We start from the raw sequence: 23,446 nt of genomic DNA on the forward strand, positions 1-23,446 counted from the left end.
ATGAGATTATTTGCTTTATTGCCATTAAATGTTTTTTGTTCCTTATATATTTTGCCTATTAGTCTGTTGTTAGAGGTGTTTACTTGCAAATATACCCTTCTTTCTGAGTCATCACATGATTCTGTTAAATGTCCTTGCTTTGCAGATGTTTTTGTTCTGTTTTTAGTTTGAGTCATTTATTTTTTTTTTTAAAAATTATTTTGGTATTTGTATCATGGGTGGCTCCATAAAAATTTATGGTTATTTTAAACTCTTTTTAAACTATCATTATCAAGGTAATTTTGAGGAGAATTACATGGAATCTTTAAGTTTCTTCCAGTAGTATGAATATTATAATCATATTAATTTTCCATCCATGAACATAGGATATCCTTCCACTTATTTATGCCTCTTTTCATATGATCTTTAACAGCCTTGCATAGTTCATTTCTAATGCTTTTTTATTTTTCTGAGTTTTCATGTGACATTCTATGTATTTCTGTTTTTATTACGATTTTTTAGTTAGTGTATCTTTATGTAGCTTAAATTACTCAGCTTTGTATTCTCCAACTTTTACTGCCGTTACTTAGTAACTATTACTATTTTTATAGAGTATTCAGTTTTCAACATACCACATGCCTCCTCTGCATGCAGTAACAATTGAACTTATTTGTGTTCAACGTAGAGCATTTTCTTTGTAGTTATTGATTTCTCTAAATGGGACTAGTCTGTGCTGAGCAAAGTGATGAGGAAATGGGAACACTGCAAGCGATGCAAGAGTGAATCAACACGCCCAAATCAGCAAGCATGGCATATAACATTAAAGGAAGACAGAATACAGCTAGCTGATCTTAATAGACACAGAGGAAGAATTTGACAAAATTCAACATCCTTTCACTGAAAGAACATCATAATAAATTATGCATAGAGGTAACGTATTTCAACAGGACATATGATAAAACCACCAAATAGACCAATTTATGTATTGCTCTTTAGATTTTTGAGATGGGGAAAGAAGATTGGTCTTTTAATTTCATTCTACTTAATTTTAGGAAGAATCAACACCAGATGTGTACACATTCCTTTTAGTAATCCTCAGCAAAATGGCAAAGAACAATCAAACAATAAAAACAAAACAAAAGAAAAAACTAAACTAAAACTCTATACCTATTAAATTCTTCTTTCTTAAATCTTTGTAAGTTACATCATTTTCATGATAAAAGATATCACTGATTTTTTATTTAATTTTCCCATATGTTACATTTTTATGAAATATTCTTTCTCTTCCTCCAAGTTCTCCCAGATCTTCTACACCTCCCAACTTATTCAAATTCATATTCTCTCTTTTTATCAAAATAAGATCCATAAAATAATATAAAATGAAAAAAAATAAAGGTCAAAACAAGCATACAAATATTCCAAAATCTAGAAATAACCTAGATGCCCCTCAGCTTAAGAGTGGATAAAGAAACTGTGGTACGTTTACAGAACAGAATACTACCCAGCTATTAAAAACAAGAAAATTATGAAATTTCAGGCAAATGGATGGAACTAGAAATGATCATACTGAGTGAAGTAACCCAGACCCAGAAAGATATGCATAGTATATACTCACTTATACGTGGATATTAGCCCAACGTAGAACTCCTCTGAGAGATTCTACTCAATGGTAGAACAGGACAGATGCTGGGACTCCCTGCCAGATTGTGGGAGGAATGCTGAGAGTGGTGTGGAAGAATTGTGAGTGGAAGGACCCAGAGGACTAGGAGCCCCTCAAGGAGAGTTTCAAGGCTGGCAGCTCTGTACCTAACGGCCTACACAAACTGTTGCACCAACCAAGGACAATGCATGCAGCGGAACTAGTCCCCTTGTTCAAAACCAGCAATGGACAGCTCGTTCTCCACAGTTGTGGAGAAAGCAGGAACTGCCTCTGACATGAACTCTGGTGCCCCTGATTTGATCACTTCCCCTTGGTTGGGAGGCCTGTAGGCACACAAGACAGAGGAAACAGGCTGTCTGGAAGAGACTTGATGTGCTATGATCATATGGTGGGGAGTAGGTCACGTCTATAGATGTCTAGGGAAGGAGAATAGGGCAGAAGAGGGTCGACGGGTGGGAATGGGAAGATACAAGTGAGCGGATAACTATAGGGATGTAACCTGAATAAGGGATAATAAATTAAAAAATTTTTAAAGACAAGAATATGCTCTTATCTAGCCAATGGACAGGACATTCTCCACAGTTATGTGGAGAGTGGGGATTGACTCTGACATGAACTACGGTGCCCCATATTTGAACACCTCCCCTTGGTGGGAGCCCTGATGGCACTCAAAGAAAGAATAAATAGGATGCCAAGATGAGACTTGATAGTCAATGACTATATAGTGGAGGAGGCGGTCCCCCTTAGTCTTAGACCTAGGGGAGGGGAATAAGGTGAAAGTGGGAGGGAGGGAGAAACAGGAGGATACAAGTGATGGGATAACAATTGAGTTGTAATCTGAATAAATTAATTAAATAATAAAAAAGACAAAAATAAGCATAGAAACAAGCAGTGTTAGTTATGAGTCCCATGCTATGGAGTGTGTCTTAAATCTAGTCAAAAAGTGGTGAATTACTCACTGGTGGCTGTGTCTGTATCTGGTATATATTGGTAATTACTTTTCTCATCTAGTAACACACAAAGTCTATTGAGTAGGAGTTATGTTTCAGGCTGGGCATCAGCTAGATTTTTCTCCATGTTCAGTGGCATTAGGAAGTGATGTGTTCAGCAATGGGGGCTCACCATCAGGTTGTAGGGAGTAGTGGTAACCCTTCTCTTTGCATTTTAACCCTTCTCTTTCTATCTTTGTTTACTATTTCCTCTTCAAATCATCTCAATCTTGTTTTCATTCTGATGATATGCATTTTGGTAGTAAATTATTTTATAGTTGATCTGAAAAATTAAATATTGTCCTTTGTGAATTGCTCAGTTTCTCAGTAGATGAGAAATACACTTTATTTCAATAGTTATTACAAAGTCAGTCAATCATATATTATTTACTGATGGCAGGTGCACCGACTGGTTTGTCTATATAAAAAAGAAGCATTGAAAAAAAGGAGGAATAGTCTCCCCTGTGCTGCCTCACAATAAATACTCTATCAAGGGATCTGTGCAGAGCAACAGAGAGAACTGAAGATGTTGACAGCTGTACCTACCTGGGTTATATGTTCATCAGGAACTTAACAGCAAGAGGAAGTTAGTATATGAAAAAGTCCCTATTTTTAGGTAGAGAGCTACCAAATGCAGGGAAAGCAGGTAGAAAAAGTTTTATTATGCGTCCATCTAATCTCCAGCTGAGATAGCATCATGAATGAAAGAAACAATCCCATGCTGAGGGAAAGCCTAACAAAAGGCTGCAGCTCCTGAAGAAGTAAAGGTACAGTGGGACAAAAATATATTTACTGTGGCTGACACCGACACACTCCAAATGGTCAGAGTTCTACTCCTAAGATGGCAATTTAAGTTGCGCAGTAGGCAGTGACTAATTCAACTAAGTTCAATTAATAACTTCAGGGGACAAACCTAGGCGATGTTTTAGATATTGCAATTTGTAATTATATGACAATGATATTAAAACTTGTAAGAATATTATATCAAATTTAACAACAATACAAAGATTATTCTCACATTATTATTAGAAATAATAAAAATTTCAAAGCAAAAATAAGGAGACATTGTACTGAGTCTTGGAATGAAGTAATTCAGGCAAAGAATAGGTATACTTAGTTGTAGGGGTGAGAAGCTACATTGAAAATACAAAATTTCACTTTCTCTATATATTCAATGTCAGTCACATGATTTATCATATAGGCAAAGCACTGACTGAGTGGCTGAGTGAGGTTCAATAAGGTATCAGGACACATGTAAATTGACAGTGACAAGAAACATTAATTCAAATATACAGGTGTGGCATCACTAGTGTTCTTTGGGGAAGAATGAATTGTCAGGAATGCTGGGTGTATTGGTCTGACCTATGTGATGCTCAGCACTGGTTTCTCCTCAATGAGCTGGGCTGTTATGTTCATGGCAGTGGTCCATCAAGAAGAAAGGCCTTCTCATCACAACGACGGCCACGTGCGCTAGTCAAGCATATTCTCTCCATAGCTGTGGATATTCAGAACTGCGAGTTCCCAGACATCTTTGGGTCTCTGTCTGTTTTGTACAGCTGCCTGTGTTTGATGATAGAAGGCTCCACTTTCCCTAGCCACGGGTCATCTCAGTGACTTGGGGTTTTGAAATATCTTCGAGAAATTTCACTGTGGATCTCTTCCGGTTACCCTCTGTGCGAGTATGTCTGCCTCCTCATAAAAACCCCACCCAAAAGAACAAATTAGTTGGGAGCTTGGGATTTTGTGACGAGCCCTAAGTAGAGAGCATGGCCACACACCATCAGGAGGGCAGTTCTCAGGTGTTGCATTGAAAATCTGACATTTAGGCAGAACAATGGATAAGAGAAATTAGAGATTACCGAAAGTGCACAGGCATAAAATTATGAACAAATGCCAGAAAATACTGGAAATTTAGGGTAACCCATGCAGCAAAGCAGATAGGAGACATCAGAGGAAGAGAGACGTGAGCATGAACATGAGTTACTTTAATTTTTATTTATTCCATCATCTGTGAGTAGATGTCAATACTTGTGTCTTTGCAACGACTTGAGCTATTGGATGGAAGCAAAAGAATGAGCGCATTAGATAAAGAAGCATTGTGAATTCCATAGGTTACTGAAGCTCTGAGTTCAACTGATACTTGACAAAGAGCTTCTAGTCCTAGTAAGTCTGAAATCCCACTTATGAAGTGCTGTGTGGACAAGATAGGTAAAAATCAGTTAAAATGAGATTTTAAAAGTTGTTGCCATAGTGTAATATGAGAAGAATCTTCCTCAAAAAAGACAATACCATAATCTCTGAAGTCTCAGAGTATGTTAATTAGATGGCAAATGGCTTGTATAGACACTGCTTCCCTAGGGAAAAATAGGTTGTTGCCAACAAAAGGCAGTCAGACGTCTCTGATCTGGCCTGCTGCCTGGGGACATTATGATGTCCGAGGGATTTAAGAACTGGGCCCATTCTTTGCTTGGACATCTTGGGAAGCCTGGACCTGGGGGCATGATGGCTCTGCCCCTAGCCACCTGCCAGTACTCTGGAGAGCGGCCCCTTACACTGCCCAGGAAACAAAGTAGAGCTGATCTTGGTTGCAGGAGTTGCAGGTGAGGCAGCCCTGAGGGTATGAGCTTGGGATAGCCGGCTCTGTCACTCGTCTCCTATGCAGTGGTGTGGGTGAGGGAGCTGCAGTAGGTGGGAGATCAGCCATGGGGTCATGAGGTCAGGAGGGCTAGACCTGTCCACCAACTGCAGTGTTTTGAAGATCGGGTCTTGAGCCTCCCTGAGCACTACAGTAGATCTGACCCTGGTGGCTCAGGTGCTAGAAAGCAGGACTCAAGGGCGTAAGCATATGAGAGCTGGCCCCTCCACTTGTCTGCCTTGAGGTGGCATGGGTAAGGAAGAGATGCCGTTTCCCCAGCTCCACCACCCCTCTTGCCCCTTGCCACCTACAACAGGAAGGAGAGCTGGCCCTGGAGTCATGAGAGCAGGAGAGGGAAAGTGGGGTTCCCGCACTTTGCCTGGGCAGCACAGATGGTGTGGATGGAGATGCTCAAGCCCGAGGGTATGGGGACAGGAGAACTGTCTCCCCGCTTGCTGGCAATAGCACTGTGTGGGCTAGCTGATAGGCTGACTAGCTCAGATATGTCTCAGGGCTTTGAAATGGCCCACCCGAACATCTACCCCATCTACGAACTGTTGGAGTATGTAAAGGGGCCACTCTTACAGATCCAAATCTCCAGGATCTTCTGGACACAGCGGTGACAGAGTATCCTAGAGATGTCCTAACAAGGCTCCACTATTGATAGTGTAGCAAAAGCCAGAGGCTTCGTACCACACCGATGGCTCATTGCAACGAACATTTGTAAGCAAAAAAGTGTGGACAAAATGGTACACTGTGGCTCACACTGAACACGACAGCTTCCACAACGAGATATATTTTCCTCTGTTGTAGGGAAAGTTGCAAGGTTGAGTAGGAGGGGTGGGGAGTAGGGGGGTAGATGAGTGGGATTGGGGTGCGAGATATAAAACTTATAAAAAACCATTTAAAAGTTTAAAAAAAATAAATTAGGACATTAAGTCGGGAACACACACACACACACACACACACACACACACACACACACACACACACATACCAATCACAAGACGTGCACTTGTGCTCATGTCTACATTCATTCAAAGCATTCATACACATCAAATAAAAAAAAACTTTAAAATATTCTTTATTTTTGACACAGAGAATAAAAACCACAGTTGAGGGGGGGAAGTATAATATTTAACAAAATAAAATATCTTTATATATAGTCCATTGCAACTGTACAAACTCAATTTCAATAGTGGTATTGCCATAAGGGAAACAAATTTTTACTTATTTCCGAACGAATCAGTATTTTAAAAATTGATGATTTTTATTTTATGATTAATATGACTTTTTTAAAAAGCAGAATTCAGCTGAATAATTCAATGAAAGTAGACACTCTCCCCACATTGTTGTATCTCAGTACAATTCATAGCTGTATAAATAATGTCATTCATAAACAAAACTGGGAAAATTCAATTCAGTTTCTATTATTGCAGAAGGAGCTAAAAATGTCCACTTTAGTTTGCTTCAAGAACATGTATGTCTTGGCCCACAAAAGCTCTCTTGTGTTCATATAATTGTTTTTAAAAAAAAGAAGAATAAGAAAAGAAAAGAAAGAAGAAAAATTTGAGAACCATCTTCAAATCCTAGGGGCACCGAGCAATCATCTTTCCAGCGAGGTCTATATTTTCAGACATGACGTGTGTTACTGATTGTGGAACAAAATGCGCTGCATAATTTCTGTGGTTGTCTAAAACTGACAAAGCAGCTGGAGGAAAGAAACTTACTGGTTGCTCTTCCCCACATTTTCTTTCATCTAGCTCTGAGGAATTCTTTTTCAGAGCACACACAACACAATCAAAAAAAAAAAAAAAAAAAAAAAAAAGGAGGCTGTTCGGCACGTAGCACTCTCTGTCTTATACAGGCTCTAAAGCGGTCTAAATGCGAAGCTTTAGAAGCTGATGGTACCTTCTTCGCGGAGCCCTGACAGTAAGTCATGTAATACATCGATGATTTTATGAGCTTCTCGGGTTAGTAATTCCAGATGGCGTGTCTGCACCCTGGCTGTGTACCCTGCGTAAATCATCTCACTCATAATCAACAGAAATCCAGAAGCACTTTAATTGGGGACATTTATTCTTACCAGTTATTTATAACTTTTAATAGGACCCAGTTTAAGAAGTTGGAACCCCTTGTTTTTTTTTTTTTTCCTGTGTTTTTCTGGAGGCCAGGTTTTGGCGTGGACTGTGCAGCCTAAGTCAGAAGTTTGCTTGAGAATTCTCTGTGTGCGTGTGGCTCAGGCTTCAGCAACTCTGAAGTATCTCCTCCTGCTCCTCTCAGTCAGTGCCATCTCTTGCCAACTCCATTTTCAACTAAATAGAAGTTCAGAGGAGTAGCATGTTTGCCACAGTTGAAAAATGATCGCAGTTAGTGCTAGGGTCTGGGTATGAGCTCCTCTTCTACCGTCATTAATCTTAATTAAAACACTACAGCAAAGGTTCTTACCATTTGCAAGTAATATGGAACCCAATTTGGATTCAGACTCCACGCCATACTCACTGTCTGCCTGCGTTGGGAAACATGTTTTCTAGCTGCCAGTACCAATATTGTTTTAGTAAACAGGGACAGGGCAGCACATTGACTGACACTGGGATAATCTGTGTCGACCATGAGCATTAATCTTATTTAGAAAGTCAAACTGAACTTTGTCAAAGGAGAAAGGGTGTAGGGGAAAATGTTTACTTCAAGACTGTGTGTATTGTCTAAAGGCAGAGTTGCCTCTTAGAATTTCTCACACGGAGAGGATAGGATTTACTTTTTGCCATGGAAGTTGTTCATCTTTCTGGTATCATTCCACAATTGTTGAGGAAAAAAAAATATGTGATCCTGGTGTTCTTCAAGGGGGAATTAGATCTTCTTGTGTTATCCTTGTCTTGAAATAATGGAGAAATTCATATAAAATAGTGATTTGAATTGATTTCTCAAGTTTTAAAGACATTATCTCCAACTTGGAAAGTTTGCACAGTAGGTTTTATTTGTATACATATAAAGTAGCATTTATTTGTACACATAGTCGTTTATTAAAGCGCACAGATCTACATCTACATATAACTCTACACAAAGACCCCTGAAAAATAATGGTAAGACATGTTCTGTAGTAGCAGTGAAGTCATTGCTGGTCCTTAAATTTAACTCATGAACCTAAGCTGCGTCCTTTAAGTGACTTCTTACCACTCCTGTGTGAAGAAGATATATTACCAATATAAAAAATCACAGTCTAGTTTCATTTATCTGGGATGCAGAAACATGACTATAAGAATTTTGATAAAAAGACCAATTTCTCTCTACATTTCAATACCGATTAAAAGAAAACAAAATATTAATGTAGTTTAAAGTGCGTGTTATATGATATATATTATATATTAAAATGTTATGCATTTTATATAGATTTAAAAATACTGATAGGTTTTTAAAAATTGAAACATTAAGATGGTTAATAACTGTTTCTTGGTAATATGTCCTTCTCATCTCTCTCAATAGACCTATAAACTTTCCGCAACCAAAGCAGGGAGAACTTCTTCCACTGCCAAAACCTGGTGCTATTAGCATTTGGAAGGACTGGCAAATGTGATACTGTGATGCTATGCCTTCTGCCTTCCAGGTTTGCTCACCCTTGTCTTGTCAGTTTCGTGATGAAATGGTGTTACTTTCTGTTTTATATGACATGGCTTTATGTATGTGTACGGTGACTTTTCGGTATTAGATGTTCAACCATCAGAATTCTATTAAAACAATGCTGTTCTGGCTCTGAAAGACTGTGGATGAACTAACATGGGAATCCTTTAGGCAGACAATATTCATTATTCTTATTTAGAAAGTCATATTTGCTGATGGTCACAAAAGGATTTTATTTTGTTTCTGAAACCCCAGTTGGCAACTAAATCAAAAGCCTATTTCCAGTAACTGCCAGTACAGAGCTCTCAAATTCCTATGCATCATTTTCTTTCACTCTTCTGTAAAACGTGAGAGAATAGCTTAAAGCCTCTTGCATAGGGCATTGTTACACACCTAGTTTGTAGTTTGTAAGTGTGTTTCTTACTAAATAAAGCATTGTCTTTATCTTCTAAACTCTACTTATAAACGCTCTTATTAAGACCCGAGGGCAACTGTGCCAATAAACGTGAATTAGGAAATGGTTTTGAAATCTCTAGTATAGAAAATAACCCCAGCAGCACGCAAAATGCTTTGCAATCAATTTGAAAATGCTTTAACTGTGGAACATATTACTGTCTTCTTTTGGAATGTGCTTTTAAGCTTGCTATCTATAAGACTGTAAACCAGGGAAATAAAAGAATGTCACATATAAAGCCTGCAGTCCTGGTGTTAATCCCTCCCTTACATTAGTACCACATGTCAAAAGACTCTAATGCCAAGCTGGCTGCTGTAGCAGGTAATACATTTTCCTTATTTGTGGTACTCCCTTTTAGAACAAACATGATTTTGCCTCTCTTGAACTAAGAGATACTGCATATGACTAAAATATGACACAGGATTAATAAAGTATAATATCTTGAGAAAAGAATTGCCTAATTCCGAATATTCTTGAGCAATACATTAGTAATTTCATTTATAATTGTAATTACTTTTGGCATTTAAGGCCTTTGAATATCTTGAAAATATGTACGAGTCAGAAATGATAGTTTTTTTATATTGCATTATACATATATAATGATGTTAATTTGTATGTAATTTGTGTTACACTGTTATAGCTTATAATGGTTTTAATTTTGTGGGTAAAAATTAGTTGATTCAGACAATATATATTTTAAACTACATTTAAAGGTGAAATACATAAAATAATAGTGAGAAATACTGTAAATACTATACTCTTAATTTGGGAAAGATAACAACTTATAAAATTTAAATGTTGAGGGGCTAGAGACATGGCTCAGAGATTAAGAGCATTGGCTGTTCTTGCAGAGGATCTGGGTTCAATTCCCAGCACCCATATAATGACTTACAGATGCCTGTAACCCCTGTTACAGGGGATCTGATGCTCTCTTCTGACATCCATATGGACCAGGTACACATGCAGGCAAACATTCATACAATAAAAATAAATAAGGATGTAAAAATGAAAAATTCAAATGTTGACATTGACCTATGAGGAAAATACAAGAAACATGAAAAACACTAAACAGTTACACACACATATATATTTTTTACAAATATATGTTGAGATAATAACCAAGTAGGATAGAATTTAAAACTATGAAGTAAGAGCATTCTATTAAGTCAAAAATAACATGTTCTTCATTGTTACCTAGAAATAAAACTTACCATCTTCTGTAGCCTCGGTGTGTGGAAACTGATGTGAATATTTATATTATTTCATTGAATACTTTATTTGGTGAACCACTACATGACACACAACTCCAGCAATGAATGGGTGATTACACAGATTGTTCAACAGAGTATAAAGCTGAACAGGCAGTTCTGGGGAGAGATTAAAGTTGTTTATTGAGTGAGCCTTTGTAATTCTTGGATTTTTTTCCCTCAAAGATTGTGGGTAGCCATGATGAAGACTCCAACACCTCTTCCCATAATGCTTTCTTCACTATCTGAAAACACTCTTCCTATGCCAGGGAGTATGAGAGACGTGGGTGTTCACAGTGTTTGTCTTGTGCTAAGAACATTCCTCTGATTTCCAAGTTCTCTTTTAGGAAATACAATTAGCGAAATGTAGAATAGCTTTTTTTAGCTTACATTTGCATTGTCTATTTTGTTTTTAAAGATTTATTTATTTTTTATTATGCATACAGTGTCTGCCTGCATGTACAGCTGCAGGACAGAAGAGGGCATCAGATGACATTACAGATGGCTGTGAGCCACCATGTGGTTGCTGGGAGTTTAACTCAGGACTTTAGAAGAACAGTCAGTGCTCTTAACCTCTGCGCCATCTCTCCAGCCCTGTATTTTCTATTTTTATATCAACTTAAAGAAAAATCTAAGTAACAATACTTACATATGCAATAAAAATGATCATTCTCTATGGCAAACTCCATCAGAACACACACAAACTTTGTACTAATTAGATCTTGGAAAGCACCTTCTCCTCACAGGTGACTGGAGTGTGGGAACACACTTTCGTTGTGGGCAAGCCGCCTGTCTTCTGGATCCATTCGCACATCCTATGCAAAACTGGATGCAATGCTTTCCACCTGGTTTCTAAATGTTTTGTCTGCCAGCAGGCAGCTTGTCACCTTGAGCCGACTTAACCAATTAGTTCGCCTCTCTGGTTCCCGGCTAGATTTGACCCATGTGAAGCTTCAATTCCATCTCAGTGGAAGTTTAAACCGTGACCTTTAAGTGAATAAATGGTGTATAAGCTGCAGGAGTGAATTTATGTCATGAAAAGAAGGTAGCACCTGTGAAAGACGCACAACTGTTAACAAGCATTCCTCTAATGGTCTTTTCTCTGGATAGCACTGTTTTCCAGTGACTTGACACAGCTTTCTCTTGTCTAAATTTTCTAGCTGGATAAAGAGTAGTCATGTGGTGTCAAATAATATTGATAATTGAGTGGTATCTGCAACAAGGGGTCCCAAATTTATTAAATTACAATTTTTTTCATTTTGAAAAATTATAAAGCATACTATCTGAAAATTGATGAATAAAATAAATGATTGTTACTGTTGTGTGCAGAACTGTGTAAGAATTGTTTAGGGAGATATAATAATCTGGAAAGCCAACTCTGGCCCAAGAAGCCACTGATGTAGATATAAGCCAAAGGCCGACATTCCTACTCACAGTCCAACTTCATCGGTTTGAAGAACTTCAACATAAAAAAAAATGTGAAACAAGGGATAGTTTGCGGGTCAATGACGTCAGGTTGCTACAAGCAAAATAGAAAGTGAATTCAATCATTTCTTGAGAACTCAAAACGGAAACGATTAACTGGTGCCCTGTGTTCATAGTAGATCTGAGGAGAAATGAACAGTCTGATGAAACTGAAAGATGAATATGTTTATTGAAACAAACTGCTGCGTGATATGGAGTAATGTAATGACCACAGCAAAATTTAAGCCAAGAACATTTGCAGGCTTCTTTATGACACTGTCAATTTTTAAATATCAAGTCTATTAAAAATAAAAAGGTGTGTTGGAGCTGGTCTTGATGGCACTCAGACCTGGGAAGTGAGGGCAGCGGGAGGTTGTGGATGCACTGGCTCTCAATACTGGGCTACAATTAGAGTTCCTGTCTCCAAAAACTAAGAGAAATGTTTGTTATTTTTTGTAATGTGAGTAATTTTATAATCTAAATTTATACAAATATGTAGTTTTATATGCTTTGTACAAAGATAGAAAAAATGTACTTCATGTTACTAAAAATGACACAGAAAGAACACTAATCTCGAAATTCAGAAGTTAGCATCATTGTTGTAGCCATCTTAGCTGTGAATTTTTATGCACTTTAAATCATACAACCCCTTAATATTCATATAAAATTATAACAGAGTATTTATTACAGAAAGATCTCAGAATTAGAGTATACTGAATGTTCATGCATAGGGATTTTTAATGTTTTAGGTGTCTATGTAAATCTAGATTTAAAATAGTACAAACAAACCTTAAATTCTACACTGCTTCTAAAATTCTTATCAAAGTTCAGTAAGACGAAAACACAGGAATTGCTCCATAAATGAAAAAAAAAATAAGAAGGTAAAATTTATTAGAGGCTCTTTAGAAAAACTCTGTAGTGTAGGAACATTTCAGGATAGAAAATGGCCAGCCTGTGAAAGCAGAGAATTGCGGAAAACTTTTTACTTTTGAGGAATATTGCTTTGGGACAGCAGCCAGGGCAGCAGATGAGCACAGGGATAGCTCCTGCATGAGGAAGTGAGGCTATAGTCATTTATTAAACAAGAAAATACCTTGGAAACAACCATTTAAATAATTGAAAATTTGATTATAAGAGGACTGAGAAATAACGTTCCTAAGACTACATTTTGAAAAAAAAAAGAGGAAAAGCTAGAAGACAGACAGATACTAAATATAATATTTGAAAAACAGATCATCTAAAAATATGGGCAGCCTCTTTCAGAACAACCAACAGTCAAGACAGAAAAAAAGTAGTCAGCAAAATAAAATGTATTGCAGGAAAACAATGCAAATGTCAGTAAACGTGGGAAAATGTGCTCAACCTAATCAACCACCACAAAGCAGGATTTTATGAAGCCAGGAAGTGCTGGTTCAGTGTCACTCAGTAGGCATGTTTCAGTGTGGGTCCTGAATTTCACTGATTTTCTGCAAACCCGAGGTTACTTAAGCTGCCAGGACCATAAACTACATCAGTAACATAACAAGTTGGAATAGTTTTGTGAAAGTGAGCTTTTCTTGCACCAATGATGAAATAGTTCAATTCCCATTTGTCCTCGCAGAGAAATTCTATAAAGAGTGCACTGAGAAAAATGTACAATTAAGATTAAGAGGAAAATCTAATATAATAAATAAATATACTGAAACACCTAAATCTCATAAATAAAACAAATAATGTCATTACAATACATGGGGTGTTGCACAGCAGGAAAAGAATGAATGATTTATTGCTATGTGCAACAACATAAACAATTTTAGAGAAGTAAATAATGCTTCTTATTAGGTTCTTTATGATTCCTTTAGTCTTTGTTTCATACTTTTCTCTGGATTTTAAATAATGGTAGGTTTTGTTTTGTATTGCCTTGATCACAAAATAAAACATGTTATTTTGGATATACACAACAATTTTAAGTTTACCAAGAACAGAACTTTTAGAATATTTTTTTATTTTAAAGCATTCATTTGCTTTTCAGTTTGCAAGTAAAATGTTGACTAGTTGGTGATTCTTTTATGTAGGCTATTATATATAAAATTTAAAAGATATTTTAACACAATTGCATGTGACTTTAGAAGGGTTAATAGGGACTCAATTTCTAGTACGTGTCATAAAATCAAAATCTTTCCAAGGATATCCCTCACACTCACCATCTTGGAAGTTGAGTCTGTTTCATTCCCCCCTTCACTGAGTCCTGAGCTAGAAGGTTCTGCTGTGAGCTGTCCTTACGCGGGTCCAGGTGCTCTTACTAGCTGACGGTCATAGCTCTGTTCTCTGCAGATTATTCCATTTTAAAATTATCATTAGAGTGTATTTATTATTAAAATAACATTTATTTCTGAATTTCATCAGTGTAAACAAATATATTTTTCATCCTTTCTTGCCACTCTTTCTCGAGGAAAAATACACTATCTCCCAAATATTTCTAGTGTCTAAAACATTAGAAGCATTTCCCACATTTATATTTATTATTTGTAACATTGTTAAGAACAATGACTCTTTCATGATTGCCCCCCCAAATCTATCTAGTTAAAATTTTAATATTCAAAGTAGAAGTTCTGGTTTAAAATTAGTGATGATAATAGTAGGTTTTGAAATCATAACTTCTACAAAAAGGCTTGTTCTGTCACAACTATTGTATTACTGAGTTATTACAGAGGAATATATGAAGTTCCTAGCATGTTGCCCCAGTGAGCTGCACACAACACCCATGCCATCCCATGTCATGTCAGAAGGAGAGGTGTATAGACCTCACATTAATTGGAAGCATCTTTTTCTTCGTTAAAGTTTATGCATCCTATGGGAGGAAGCTCACTCAGTTCAATTTGCACAATGGACTGGCTCAGTAAAGAAACACCAAGAGGCTAAACCCTCTCCAGGCAAACTACTGCAGTTCATTACATAGTGAGATTTAGGTCTGGACTATTTGATCCTGCATTGCTTTCTGCAGCCTCACAATCTCTTTAATGGAAACAATTTGTTAATAAAACAAGCAGTCATAAAACAAAAGTATCTGCTTACAGCAACCCCCTTATATTTTGTTGCTTGTCATTATTCACAGACAAAGGAAACAATTAGGTCTGGAATACATCAGGAAGAAAAGACTCTACTTTTAAGAGGATCAGAGAAGACACCATCGGTCTGGTATCATGTCTGCCTCTGGGATTTTTGTTGTCATCCTCCAGGATTTCTCAACCTAGGAAAGTAATAGATCTTGAAGCAGTTAAAAGGTATAATAACAGCAGCTTTTATTCTTGGCCTCTTGAAAAATATTGCCTTGATCTAAATGGTCTCTGTGCTTCAGCAATTACCTCACAAGGTTTTCCTCACTCTCGACTTGGGAGCCTTCTCCCTATCCTGAAACAAAAGGAAAAGTCTAAGAACGACATATGTTGAAAGTAGATAATGATCCAGCCATGCAGTATATTTGTGGGAGTTTATTTTTTTATTCTGTTTCATTGTATTTTTGATAACTTATTTGGGTCATTTATATAATTGCCCTGAAATATTGAGGTCCATTAAAGAAAGCACAAGGAACATAATGAGACTCTTACAAAGCCAAAACAACATAAAAAGCTAATAATAAATAGCTATAGGCGGTTCTGATCTTTTGAAAGAAAAATGACTAGTTACATTGTTTCAATTTCGATGAAATATCTATTGTGTAAGTACAGCAAATAAATAAGTTAGAAATAAATCTTTAAATTTTTTATTAATAGATATTAGTTTATTTATTTTTTTCTCCTTTATTAATTTATTCTTGTTACATCTCAATGGTTATCCCATCCCTTGTATCCTCCCATTCTTCCCTCCCTCCCATTTTCCCCTTATTCCCCTCCCCTATGACTGTTCCTGAGGGGGATTACCTCCCCCTGTATATGTTCATAGGGTATCAAGTCTCTTCTTGGTAACCTGATGTCCTTCCTCTGAGTGCCACCAGGTCTCCCCCTCCAGGGGACATGGTCAAAGGTGAGGCACCAGAGTATGTGCGAAAGTAATATCCCACTCTCCACTCTACTGTGGAGAGTGTTCTGTCCATTGGCTAGATCTGGGTAGGGGTTTAAGGTTTACCGCCTGTATTGTCCTTGGCTGGTGCCTTAGTTTGAGCAGGACCCCTGAGCCCAAATCTGCCTATCATAATGTGCTACTTGTAGGCTTCTAGGACCCTCTGGATCCTTCTACTTTGCCTTTCTCCCATGCTTCTCTCATCTAGAGTCCCACTAGAATATCCTCCCCTCTGTCTCAGTTTCCTGGTAAGTGAAGGCTTTCGTGGGACATGCCCCTTGGGCTAATATGCAGATATAAGCTTTCAATGTCTTAGATAAAAAGTTAAATTCTTTGAGAGTTAATGCACAGGTTTTTGGAGGTTTGGCAAATGTTGTATTTAGGATTCCAAACTAATAGTTTTAATTATACTGGAGTAGCACAAACTTAGTTACAAGTGAAGTTATGGAAATCCAGTGACTATCAAGCTGCACTTAATTATTTGTTGGGGGGCAGAGTGCCTTGTGACTACTAGGTAATCACACTTCCATCTGTCTTCACTCTCAGGCCCACCTACTTTAAACTTAACAATAAAGTAGATTTTCTATGGACTGACCTATATTATCAAGGATATCAACGGATGTGTTTCATTCAATTGTATTCATTGTTCTAGATAACTAGAGATACAATAATGAAGGTAGAATGTATATAACTCAAATCACCTTCTTGTTTAAAGTAGCTATAGCATTATTTTATATATTAATTGCAACTGTACTTCCTAAATCATGCTCATACTAAAGGGATTTTAACATCCTATTATCATTCCCAAATGAAGGATATTCTGTTGCAGATGCCTAGCCAATCTTTATATTGTTAAAGAGCCTCATAAAAGCATTACTATAACTCCCAGTTTGACACATTTCATAGCTGATGTCATCACCTATTTTTTAAAGCATTTTCTCTAATGTAAAACAGGAATAACCATATCCTGCTGTAAGTAGTATATTATTAAGCTAAGTCATGTTTCAAAGTACAGAACCAGAAATACAATAAACACCCATAGTATCTTTGCTCAACACCAGTAGATATTAGATAAATAATTCAATCACCCACAGTCACTCTTGAGCTGAAATAGTGAAAGAAAACTTATATTAAGGTAAAGAAAATTTTAGGTGTTTTTGAGTAATAACTTTCTTTGAACTAATTCTTTCAGCTTTAAAAAAAAACCCTATAAAGTTGTGGGTATTAAGGTTACTTAATTTGTATTCCAACACTCTCCAGTTTCTAACACAGTGACTAGTAGAAACAGACATATAACAATATCATATCATATTCATAGGGAAAGGCCATTTGCCTATGAAAAAAAACATGCATCATAAGCCCAAGGCAAAATAGGGCAAATGCATGTAGTTTCTTTTATTATCCAAAAATATGTATAGAGAGTTCTATATTTGTGAGACTCCAAGACAAATCCCATTACAGATTACAAAAAGCATGTGCTAGTACAAAAGTAGAAGCCTTTGCAGTATCACTCAACCTTAAATATAAGCTTTAATATAAGCTTTAAGTTTGCTCCTTAACTTGAAAATTTATTGTGTTTGGAAATACCCATGCTCACTATATACCTTGGTTTGTAGACAGCTCATCTAGCTATCAACCATATAAACATGTTCAACTTCATAGAGAGCCGATGAGTTAAAGGCAGTCACGAGGTAGGCAGCTCAGCACTCTAAAGAGTATTCATTGCCTGACTCTAGAAACTGGTGGTGACAGCATGAACTACCCAGGTGAGTTGTGGTGGAGACTAGCTAACAAATATTCCAGGCAAGAGGGATGACATTGACCAACTAGGATGTCATGGATATCGCCAGACCTCATTCTACTCCATCCCAACACTCCTCATGTTAACGAGCCCAGCTTTTTGGTCTCTGGGTACCCAATCTAGGGGCCAACATAGCAGCTGTGATGAGCAGAAGGAGGAGGATATCAAGAACCATTCATTTGGAAAACGCAACAACAAAAATAAAATTATTAAGATTTTTGAAGATAGGGGATATGCTGGTTAAATCAACTTGACACAGATTAGTCATTTGAGAGAAGGGTACCTTAGTTGAGAAAACATTTCCATAAGATCAGACTGAGGGATAGCCTGTAAGACATTTTATTAATTAGTGATTAATTTGGGAGGGCCCATTCCATTGTTGCTATGGCCACCCCTGGGCAGGTGCTCCTGTGTTCTGTAAGAATTAGGTTGAGCACGCCACAAGGAGCAAGCCATGAAGAAGCACTATGTCACGATCTTAGCATCACCTCATGCCTGCAGGTTCTTGCTCTGTTTGAGTTCTTGTCCTGATTTCCTTTAATAACAAACTATGATGTGGAAGTGAAAACAAATAAGCCCTTTCCTCTCCAAGTTGCTGTTTGTAATGTTGATTTATCACAGTAATAACAACCCTTATTTAGACAGGGAATATGATTTCAATCATTGGCAGATGATTTTGCTAACATTCATAAGATAATAGGAGCTATATCCAAAAGAAAGAAAAAGAGGAAGAGGAAAAGGAAAAGGGGAAAATACGTAATATGAAGACAGCGTCCTGGGAAATTACTCTATAATTCCTACCTGTTCTGTAGCTAGAGCCTTTTGCCAATGATCAGATGTTCTCTGGTTCCCAGTGAGAAATAGAAGGGAGGGAAGGAGAAAGATGGGGTGGGTAAGGAGGCTCCTTCAATGCAATCTTTAATGATGTGTGCACATCTGGAATCACCCTGTCTTCCCATCACTTGGACGGCTTTCTGGCTGCAGATGTTGGGAGTTTGTGTTTATTATCTGCAGTGACTTTCCCTGCTGTCATGCCCACTGCACTCCTTGACAGATGTATCTAAATGTTCTCCCTCCTATCCTGGAGACAGCCTGTTAGGGTTCTGCCTGTGACTTCATTAACATACTCCCCAGTATTCAAGGACAGATTCAGAAACTACAACTTGGAATTGAAACAATTAAGTACACACAGAGAACATGTGAAATTAGGTGGAACGATCTTGGGGATTCTGTTTCTATGACATTTATCTCCAGAAAAAAAAAATGCCTACTCTCTCATCCCCACAGAAACAGAGATAGCACCAGGGGTGCAGATAGGAAAGTTTTCTCTCCTAGATCACATGATTTCTCCTTAAATACTCAGAATACTCTTTTGTCACACTGCTCTCAGCCCCTATTTCCTTATATACTTCTATGTGTTCAGCAACAGACCCTTAAGTCTCCATCCTTCCTTCAGAACCTGCAAGTTCTGTGGTTGCCATGGTGAATGCAATATCCCTTCCTGACCTGATTGTGATCCCACACCTGACATCACACATGGAAGCCTGACATCACTGACAGCTCTCAGTTCTGGCACCTACCATCGGGCCCATTACTTTCATCCTGGGATTACCCAGAAGCTAGCATTCTCTTCATCTCTTCTTCCATGTCCATCATATTTTGCAGACCTGTACCTATTCCCTTGAGTAAGCCTTCCTGTCTTCTCTTTCATCCGTTTCCATTTGATTTTGGAGGCCCCACCCTAACAAACTTCCAATCTATTTTCACTGCCATCACAGTCTCCTTGCAAAATGTTGACTTTGATTCCATTTAGATGTTTCTGGCTATTTTCTTTATAGGAGGAATATTAAAAAGCAAAAATGAGCTGTTCCATCAAGCTATGTTTAACCTTTATAGTATTCAAATCCTTCCGTAGTATTTGATCAAAAACAACATATGTTACCAGCTTCCTTTCTGCATTTTGGTAATTTTATACATATATTTGATTCTATTGTCTTTATCATACCTAGGGCAAACAGCCTTATTATTTTTTTCAGAACAGCTACAATGGACTTGCCAAAATCTGAATTTACTACTTTGTTTGAAACTATAAAGGCTTTGGGTATATACCACTTCATTCTTTCTAATGCTCTCCATGCGTGTTTAGGGGGAATGTGTTCGACTAAGCTTACTATCGACTCTTATTTTCACCATTCCACAGTTTTACTCCAAGATACAAGTAATTGGTGACTTGCTTTACTTTCTAAATGTCAGAAACAAAGACTTTTTTAATACACCATTAACTACTCTACTGGCCTCGCTGTTTCTAGTCCACAGATAGAGTTGCAGCAAGGATCATCAGTTTAGATGAACAAAGTATCTGTACATTGTCAACTGTAAGCAAGCATTTACTTCCATCTAATTACCAACCATATCCTCACCAAGGGCATTCTAAGTAGTATTTAATCTTCTTCCTTTAAAGCATAGCAGACATTTTGCATTATCAATTATCCCTCTACTCTTCCTATTCCCTCTTGAAATTAGTACCTAAATGTTTTTCTACTCTTTTCTATGGCAGCTGGTTTTTTCCTACTTTTATGGAATTTGTTTCATCTTCTCTATTACTATTTGTTTTATATTCAGGTCATTACCTGTATCTAATTTATCTTCCTTTAGTTTTTAGGTAAACTAATGTAAGACCAGGAGCTTGAACTTGTCATTTGACCCAGAGAATATAATGAGGAAGAGATTATCTCTTCACTTTAAATAAGTAAAATATGCAGAAGAAATCATGATGCAACAATTTTTAAAGTAGTAAATAATCATCAATGAATGGCAGTATACCAAAAAACACAGAAAGAGTACAAGCTGTCTAAGTAAATGGTGCCCAGATAGTGCTGCTTTCCAAGGACTTTCTTGGTTGCAGTTTAGGAAAAAAGTTCCAGGGAGAGATTAGCAGAGCCAGAATACTGAATTCCTGGAGCCAGAAATCTGGAGCCATCACAATAGGTCCAGTTAATCGTCAGAGTGCCAGAGCAAGGAGGGTTTGGAACAAAGTCTAGAAGACTTGTAGAGAGTCATCCTTTAACAAAACATTTGAGAAACTGCCTCAGATGTAGGAAAGAATCATTCATAAATACTGGTAGACACAGATAAAGCTAATACAAGGTAATGAATAAGCTCTGTTCTCAGGTAAAGCATATGCCCCACAAGGTAGATTACCTTAAGGTTGTGCCAGTGGTAAAAAGGATTATCTCAACAGTAAATACTGCTTTAGTTAGCTAACAGTCCTTAATAGCAAGTTCCAAAAGGATTTAACTGCTTACATATATGTTTTCCATATTCTTGAGAAAAGATCACACACACATACACACACACACACACACAGTAACAAATTGAGGAAAGTACTTATTATTCAACTAAATGAAATTTACAATGTTTGGAATGCAAGAATAATTATACAGAGCATGCAAAACAAAACAACATAAATATTACTTACAAAGAAGAAAAGAGTACCATGTAATCAAAACCAATGCAAAACTTATGCTGATACTGTGATTAAGCAACATAGATATCAAAATATTTATTTTTAGCTGAATTTTATATGTTGCAAAAGATCAAAGCATGTTGGTAGCAAAATTGAAGTTACAGAGAGTTCTGCCTATGTCTCCAAAAAAAAAAACAAAAAAAACAAAAAAACAAAAACAAAACTATAATGTCTGAAACAAGAATTAATGTATGAGATTAATAAAGAATTTCTAAGGAAGAAAGACAGTGTGGTGGGGGCAGAACTCGAAGCCATGGCTTTATGAACTTTCTCAAGGGCTGTACGGCTTATATTCCTCCCAGGTGTGTGGGAGCATTCACTTTGCTCCACTATTTTGCTGACATTTTTTTGTCTACTTACTAGTAGTTATTATTATAGATATGAGGCTATATTTTGTTTAGATTTTTATTTTCAGTACCTTGAGTTGTAGCGATGACAGTTTTTCATTTTTGTTTTAGCCTAGACTTCTAACCATTCTGTCTACTCTTTTATAGAGATGCACACTAAGATATTTATCTGTTCTTCAGCTGAGGGGCATCTGGGTTACTTACACTCTCTGGCTATTACAAATAAAGCTGCTATAAACATAGCTGAGCCAATGTCCTTGTTGTATGGTGGAGCATCTTTTGGGTATATACCCAGGAGTGGTATAGCTGGGTTTTGAGGTACCGCTATTCTCAATTTTCTGAGAAACTGCCAGATTGATATCCAAAGAGGTACAAATTTGCTCTCACACCAGCAGTGGAGAAGTGTTCCATTTGCTCCACATCCTTGCCAGAATGTGCGGTCACTTGAGTTTTTGATCTTAGTCACTCTTGCAGGTGTGAGATGTAATCTCAGAGTCATTTTGATTTGCCTTTCCCTGAAGAAGGAAGTTCAACATTTCTTAAGTGCTTCTCAGCCATTAGATATTCCCATGTTGATAATTCTACATTTACCTCTGTACCCCATTTTAAAATTGCATTAAATTGGTTTGTTGGTGGTTAATTTTTGAGTTCTTTATGTATTTTGGATATTAACCCTTTATCAGATGTAGGATTGGTGCAGGTCTTTTCCCAATCTGTGGGTTGCCAATTTTTTCTATTGACAGTGTCCTTTGCTTTACAGATTTTTTTCAGTTTCATGAGGTTCCATTTATTAATTGTGATCTTAGAGCCTGTGCCATTGGTGTTCTGTTCAGGAGTTTGTCCCCTGTGCCAATGAGTTCAAGGCCCTTCTACACTTTCTCTTCTAATAGATTTTCTCTCCTAATAGTGTTTCTGGTTTTATGCTGAATTTGAATTTTGTGCAGGATTATAAATATGGATCTATTTACATTCACCTACATGCAGACATCCAGTTGGACAAGCATCATTTGTTAAACATGTTTCCTTTTTTTTTTTCCATTGCATGGCTTGAGTCTATTAATGATACTCTGCTAAGCTTGCTGAGAGGCTACAGCCAGCAGGGGATCAAAATAGATGCTGTGACTCACAGCCAAACACTAATTGGAACATGGTGGTCCTTATGGAAAAAGGAAGGGAGAATAAAAGGTCCCTGAGGAGATATAAACTCTACAAGACCAACAGCGTCAAGTATGCAGGGCCCAGGAAGGTACATGGAGACTGAAACACCAATTAATGGCCATGCACATACAGGATCTAGGTCTACACATATGTAGCCATTGAGTAGCTTAGACCTCATGTGTGCCCTTAGCAAAGGGAGCATGGCCTGTCGCTGATATGGACTCTGTTGTCCGCTTTTCTATAACTTTCCTTTGGCAGAGCTGCCTTGCCAGACCTCAGTGGAAGAGGAAGCACTCAGTCCTGATGTGATTTGATGTGCTGCGGTAGGTTGGTAGGAAGGGACTCATGTTTTCTAAGGAACAGGGCAGGGGATGTAGAGGGAAGAGAGAGAGAGGGTAGGACTTGGAGGAGAGGATGGAGGGGGTCATGATCATGATATAAAATGTATACACATTTTTAGTTGTGAGCCTAGCCTTTAAACGCTGAGCCATTTCTCCAGCCCTAAATCTAGGCTGGCTTTGAATTTGTGA

At 37.4% G+C, this 23,446-nt stretch overlaps 1 long non-coding RNA gene across 1 annotated transcript in view; it reads left to right on the forward strand.

Annotated features, from left to right (window-relative positions):
• LOC311595670 overlaps positions 1-23,446 on the forward strand; it is a 106,895-nt gene that overhangs the window by 19,122 nt on the left and 64,327 nt on the right. Inside the window, exon 2 of the long non-coding RNA XR_014778530.1 lies at positions 15,141-15,309. This is a non-coding gene — a long non-coding RNA (uncharacterized lncRNA). The remainder of the gene's footprint in view (positions 1-15,140; positions 15,310-23,446) is intronic.

This window comes from Acomys minous (genome assembly GCF_964271855.1).
Source record: "Acomys minous genome assembly, chromosome: 4".
NCBI classification, from domain to species: domain Eukaryota; kingdom Metazoa; phylum Chordata; class Mammalia; order Rodentia; family Muridae; genus Acomys; species Acomys minous.